Here is a 7,521-nt window from a genome sequence, read left to right on the forward strand (position 1 = left end):
GCAGAGGTGAAACCAACCTTAATTGCTCATAGTAGCGTGCAGTAGGAGAAGGGAAAAAGTAATCATCACCCGGTTCACCCAAAATATCAGTGTGGTATTGAAATCTGCACGCCAGGGCCCAGTGCGTGTAAAGAATTGGTAACCTCGGTGACCCGGGTGGACTGCGCGCTCTATCAGGACCATCAACCGGCATCAGACCGAGTTACGAGCTCCTGCGAGCTCCGGGTCCGCACCGACACTGCAGAGGAAGACTGAGCCGGGCGAGGATCAGCCGCGCCGGCGGGACTCGCCACGCAAGCCCGGGGAGCGAACCAGAAGTGCGGGCCGAGTGGGCCGGAGGCGAACGAGAACTACACGGAGGGGACCGAACTGGGACACTGCCCATCATCGTCCACCCCCTGAGGCCACCGAGTGCAGCAGCAGCCAGACGAGACCCGTTTCTAAGGCGAGGAAGAGGGGCGCCCGTGGCGAGCCGGAGCCAGCGACTGTGGGGAATCCAGGCGAGGACACGGCTGCCGATACGGTGAGGACCCCCCCACCCCCACCCACTGGCTGCGGTGCCGGCTGGCGGACGCCCTCGGGGAAGAAAGAACACGCTTTAGCGGCGGCGAGCGGCAGGCGGGGGTCCGTTATCCAGAGGCCTGTGCGCCTGCCCGCAATCACAGACGCCGAAAACCGGAAGGGACACCCCGAACCTCAGGGGCGCTCGGACCGGAGCCTGGGGACCCCGCGCCGCCCCAACAGGCCCTGCGGGCGCAGGAGAAGCGAACCCGAGAACGCCAGCGAGCCCCTCAGCATAACCGGGAAGGAGCGCCCATACCAACATGGCGGCGCCCATCCAGCGGCTGGGCGCTGTGAACCCATAAAGTCGGCACAGATTTGGAGCGGGGGAGGCACGCCCGGGCCGAGTGCCCTTGGGGGTCATAGTACGGCTTGAAGACTGAAGGTGCTGGTGGAGAGGCGTGCGGGTGTCTTCGGGGCTGAACACAGGGCCTGCACACCACCACCATCGAGGCGCGCGTACACCAGCCGCCGCCGGTCGCTTGAGCAGGGAGTACGACGACTAGCGGAGCCAGAAACCATCGCAGGGGTGCGTAGGAAAGCAGCCTCCAAAACCTCAAACAGGAAGTGACCGCTCTTGTGGACCTACCCAAGGCTGAAAAAGAAGAACTGCTGTGGGAGGTGCTGCCGACCGGGAGCCCTACAATCACCAGGGGCGCTGAGGTCCACGAGGTACACGGAGAAGGAATCGCGAGGCCTCACCCCCATCTCAATCTCACACCAACAAATGGAAAACACCGCGACGGAATAGTGCAGGAAACAGAGCACACGACCTCTGAGGCCGACCGCCACTGCTAACCACGCCTGGCCGGGGGACGCAGAGGCAGTGCAACCCACGCCGGAATATTAAAGCCCACACACCGGCCTGCCTGGCCCGACCAAGGTCAACACACGGAGAGCTCGCCTATCACATCACCTCACCGGCGCGGTGGTGCTATGCCTGCCCCGACTTATCACCCAGCGAGATGAGGACCCATGCGGCCCTACCAGGCCCACCTGCCCCGGGCCCCCAGCCGGAGAACTTTTCCTGATCAGTGACCGCGAGCCCTGGGCCATTGACGAGCAGCGACGCCGTAAGCCGCCCCTGCAAAGTCATAGGCGAGCAGGACCCTGCCCATGTCTGGAGGTGCAGGGAAGCACACGGGAGCTGGGGGCACGCACCCGAAAGGCAAAATGGACAAGACTCCGAAGTCAAATGAAGCAGACCCAGTGACGGCCAGACTGGATTCGGTCCTGGCAGCCATGGAACGGCTAGAGAACTCCATACAATCCACCCGAACATCGCTGGAGGCGAAAATCGACGGGGTCGCCATAGACCTGACACACATGAGGGCGGATCACAAGAAACTTGCTGAACGCACCGCGACTCTGGAGCACACGGTGACGGACCTGGAGCCACGAGTTACACAATCGGACAAGCAACTAAAGGACCTTCTCAACAGAGTCGAGTTCTTAGAAGACACGGCAGAGGATGCAGAAGGACGGGCGAGACGCAACAACGTCCGAATAGTGGGATTGCCCGAAAAATGGGAAGGAAGAGATCCTACAACACACGTGGAGGACTGGCTCTGCGCCCTGCTGCCGGAGGGCGCCCTGTCGCCTCACTTCGTGGTCGAGCGGGCACACAGGGTTCCATCCAGACCGCTCCCAACAGGCTCTAACCCGCGCCCACTACTCATCTGTATCCTGAACTATAGAGACCGCGACTCCGTCTTGAGAGAAACCCGCAAACTCGGCAACATCCAGGTGGACAATGCCAATATAATGCTTTTCCAGGACTACACGATCCAAGTGCAGCGCCAGAGACACTCATTCCTGGTAGTGAAACGGCGACTACGCCAGCTTGGACTCACGTACTCCCTTCTCTTCCCGGCAAGGCTGCGAGTGATAGCGAATGAAAAGACCCACTTCTTCAACACCTCGGAGGAGGTGGAAGCCTGGCTGGACAACGGGATGGACAAAAGCACCATGAGGCCAGGGGACCAACCCCGAACAAGAAGACGCAGAGGCTCTAAACGGAGGCGCGGAAACAGATCGCCTTCGCCAGCAGCGAGTGGAACACAACATAGCGCAAGCCCACCCGAGGAGGAAATGCGCCGGGAACAACAGGAGGCCCTGCGGATGGTCACGGAGCTCAGCAGCTCACCGGCCCGGCGCTCCCTGCCGGCCACCAGCCCCAGGGCATTATTGAGCGACGACGAGGCAATTTACGGAATACCGGACTCACAAGTCTCGGGAGACCTGCCTGACATCACACCGCAGACGTCGGACCTGTTCGGTTAACAGATTGGTGCGCTCCGGCGCCCCCTCCCCCTCGTTCCCCAATTCCTTCCATTCTCCCTACTGGCACTATCTGAACGAGGGGGGCGGAGTGCTGGAAGGAGACCGACACAAGACACTGAATGACCACATGAGAGGTGGCCGATGGAACAGACCGTCCCTGCTGATGCACACACCTGAGACGCAGTGAGTAGACGCTGAGACATGCAGGGCGCTGGCTGTCAACAACTGGACGGCCACAGGTAACCACTCTTAACTGGCCTTGCTAAAACGAAGCCCCCCAGACCGGTCTCTCTCGGCGGGCCCGTGCCGCCGCTGCACTCTGCGAACTGGTACATGCGGTGCCACGCAACTTAATGGACGCACTGCAGTGTCTATTACGAAGCCCACTAAGTGGCCGGCTAGGAAAACACACCTCCCCCATGTGCGACTACGCACGCACTCACGCTTTGCTTAATGATGGTGTCTCATTCACCCTGCGTGATGGGCAGCAACCCCCCAGACTTGAAAGTTGACTATCTCAGTAGAGTGTTTGGACGACTGCACGTTCAGCAGCCGACCTTATGGTATTATCCCCTGTTCATGTTCCCCCTCCCTCCTTCTTCTGGAATATGCTGCACCCACAGGCTAGTGACGATTTCATTGTACTCATTATTGCGCCCCACAGGTACACGTGGAAATGTTGTTGTGATGGGCGGTGGGAGGCTCTCCAAAGGGACGCATGTGGCTGGGGGGAAGGAGGGTGGGGCCCCACTGAAGAACTGTGATGACTGCGGTTAAGATCTGCACTTGGAATGTGCGTGGTATACATACACCCTCGCGTAGGCACATGATCTACTCATACCTGAAGAGACATAAGGTCCAAATATCACTCTTGCAGGAGACACATCTAACAGCTCCCGAGGTACATATACTATGCAGACGGTGGCGAGGACACTTATACGCGACAGGGTTCTCCTCCTATGCACGGGGTGTGTTGATATGGATGAGACCAGGGATCCCGTTTGACATCGAAGACTCTTACATAGATGGAGAGGGGAGGCTGGTAGCTGTGAAGGGGCGCCTGGATGGACGCCCGATAGTTTTGGCGTTGATTTATGCTCCCAACACGGACCAGCAGGGTTTTTTCATGAGAGTATCGACAGCCCTATCGCACTGGCACGGGATCCCCTTGATACTGGGAGGGGACTACAACTGTGTGCTAGACACCACGCTGGACCGCTCCTTTCCACCATTACCCAATGCGCCAGTAGTGGGCGCCATGAAGGCCCTTATGGCCTGGGCCACTCACTGGAACTTACAGGACGTATGGAGACACCGAAACTCGAACACCCGGACATACTCATACTACTCGGGAGCCCATGACCTACACACACGACTGGACAGGTACATGCTCACTGAGGACCTACTCCCGTTAGTAACGGATGCATATTACATGGGCCGGACGCATTCGGACCACAATCCCCACATGTTGGAAGTCACATGGGTGAACACACATCCTCCCGTCCCCACCTGGAGACTGCAGCCGGATCTCCTGTTGGACGCACCTTTCCGAGACTCACTGTTCACACACATAGTGCACTACTTTGAGGAGAACACGGGCACAGCCACCACCCCCCAGATAGATTGGGATGCGTTCAAAGTGGTCATAAGGGGACAATTCCTGGGCACGCAGGTCAACTTTAAACGGCGCGTTGAGAAAGACCTCAAAAGGGTAGAGGCAGAGCTGCTACGACATGAACAAGATACAGTGAGGGATGACGGAGCAGAGATGCGAACTGCGCAGGCGGAGCACGAGAAACTAATAGAGAGACTGCGGTGCCTGAATTATGCAGCCCACGCGGCACGCACCCACGACAGAGGAGATAAGCCAGGCAAGCTACTGACATGGTTAACTAGCAGGGAGGAAAAGACGAAACCAGTAACGAAAATACTGGGAGACACTGGAGCACTCCTACACACCCAACAGGAGATACATTGCGCGTTTACTAGCCACTATGACAAGCTATACCGCTCTTGCCTGCCTACTCCTGCTCCGGACACTGAGTAGTACCTCAGTTCAATACCGCTACCGACACTTAGAGACGCCCAACGCGACGACCTAGCGGCGCCCATCACCTCAGAAGAACTCCGGGTAGTCATAGCGGCGCTCTCCAATGGGAAATCCCCGGGCCCCGACGGACTCCCAGCGGAGTTCTACAAGGCATATCCGGATCTCCTGATCCCTGAACTGATCAAAATGTATGAGGCAGCGATGGAAGACTCCTCATTACCGCCCTCCTTAAATGAAGCCACCCTGGTCTCCCTCTTAAAACCCTGAAAAGACGGGACGCAGTTGGGTTCATACAGGCCACTCGCGTTCCTGAACACCGACTATAAAATATTAGCATCCACACTGGCCCGGAGACTAGCCATATACACGCCCACACTGGTCCACGCAGACCAGAACGGTTTTGTACCCAGACGTAGTACATCGCAAAATATCCGCCGGCTATTTAGGGATATGAGAGGATGCGGTCGGGATGTCTTGTATTAGATCTGGAAAAGGCATTTGATTCAGTAGAATGGTCGTATCTCAGAGCAGTAATGCAGAAGTACGACCTGAGAGAGGCGTACACGGATATGGTCGGCCTCCTCTACCAGACGCCCAGCGTACGGGTCCGGATTGGGGGCCTCCTGTCAGACACCATACAAGTCAGGCGGGGCACGAGACAGGGCTGCCCCTTGTCGCCACTGCTCTTCTCCTTAGCGATGGAACCGCTGGCGGAATTGCTGAGGAGGCAGGGTGCAGAATGGGGGATTCCATTGATAGATGGCACGCACGCGGTCTCGCTGTATGCTGACGACCTGCTCCTCTACATTAGAGACCTCACACAGATACCGCAAGGACTCACGGACACCCTACGAGAATTCACGGCCCACTCGGGACTGAAAGTTAACTGGGGGAAATCCGGGGTTTACCCCTTTCACCCCGACATGCAGGAATGTGAGGTGCGACTAGGGGGAACGACGCTGACCTGGCACGCAGGCACCTTCAAATACCTAGGCATCCACATCTACCGGTCCCCGGCAGACGTGCTGGACGGCAACTGGGTCAGAGCTATCCCCTCCCTGCGAGCCCAAATGGCTTTCTGGGGCACACTCCCACTGAATGTCCCAGCCAGAGTCACCCTAACGAAAATGATAGCACTACCGAGACTCCTTTACTATTACTCAAATATACCGGTGTACGTTCCCACCCGGATTTTCAGAGAGCTAGAGACTATGGTACGGGCGCTCATTTGGAGCACAGGGAGGCCCAGAGTGGCGCTGAAAAAACTATACGCCCCGACACTAACGGGGGGACTTGCGGTCCCCAATCAGGAACTTTACTATCTTGCGGTGCAGCTTCAATGGGTGGTGGGCTGGCTCGTGGGGAGGAACCTGAAAGATACGGCCTCGGAAACACCGGCCCTGACCCAAGCACGGGCACTCATGCTGTTCCACCCCTTAGCTAAAGCAACCCGCGGAACACAGCTACACCTCACGGTGGCACTTAAATGCTACAAACGCGCACTAAGACTCACGCGGGACGTCACGCCCTACGTCCCCGCACTCCCACTGCAGGGCACGCCCAGAATCGGAGGAGTGATCACTGCGACCTTGTTAGAAAGCTGGGAGCGTGCGGGGATAGAAACGATGGCGGATTTGTACACAGATAGCACCCTGATCCCGTTTGGGAGCCTGGTGGAGGACACCGATTTGCAGACGGGGCAATTCCTACTACATGCCTCCATGATCCGAGAATTCACGAGACACTGGGGAGACATGACGGAGGAACCTCAGACACACCTGCTGATGCAGTACCTCCACATCATGGGGAATGGGTCCCATGTGATACATTGGCTGGCACAGGCATTACAGTCACACACAACATGCACGCTCCAATAATTGAGAGACAAATGGACAGTTGACAGAGGGAGGGACTGGACGGACAAGGAGTGGGAGAGAATCCTGGAAGGACCACGCCACATACCCCGCAACTCGAGATTTAAAATTATACAATTCTACATCATACACAGGGCATATCTGTCCCCCGATAAAATTAACCGATACTTTGCACTAGACACCTCCGGCTGCCCGCGTTGTTCGTTGCTAAACGCTGACCTTCTGCACATGCTGTGGGCATGTCCCAGGCTGCAGACGTACTGGCAGGATGTAACTGCACTGTTAACGAAAGGTGCAGGAACAGAACTAAGATATACTTGGGAAACTTGCGTGCTGGGGTTGTTCAAGAGGACGAAGCAAAACAAAGCCCATGCCAGGTTCTGGGATCTGGGACTGATAACCGCCAAACGGCTCATAACGCGACATTGGGAAGACGCAAACCCACCGCAGACGAAACATTGGTGCGCCTCTCTCACCTACTGGGCGACAGCAGAAGGCACCGTTCTCCGTAGAGAAGAGACCGCGGGACGGAGAGCCATACCAATTGCGCTGACCTGGGACGACCTCCTACAGGCCTTCAGCAAGGCATATCAGGAGCAGGGTATAACAGGCAGGGCGACCCCCTTATAGCACGAAGGCATGCAGATGGGGAGAGACACACGGTAACACCATGGCGATTGGTACACACACACACATGGGACACGGAGTCATAACCTAGCCTTGCTCCTCCCCCCTCCGCCCACCACCCCCCCC

The sequence above is a fragment of the Lissotriton vulgaris genome, chromosome 5 (genome assembly GCF_964263255.1).
Source record: "Lissotriton vulgaris chromosome 5, aLisVul1.2, whole genome shotgun sequence".
Classification (NCBI taxonomy): domain Eukaryota; kingdom Metazoa; phylum Chordata; class Amphibia; order Caudata; family Salamandridae; genus Lissotriton; species Lissotriton vulgaris.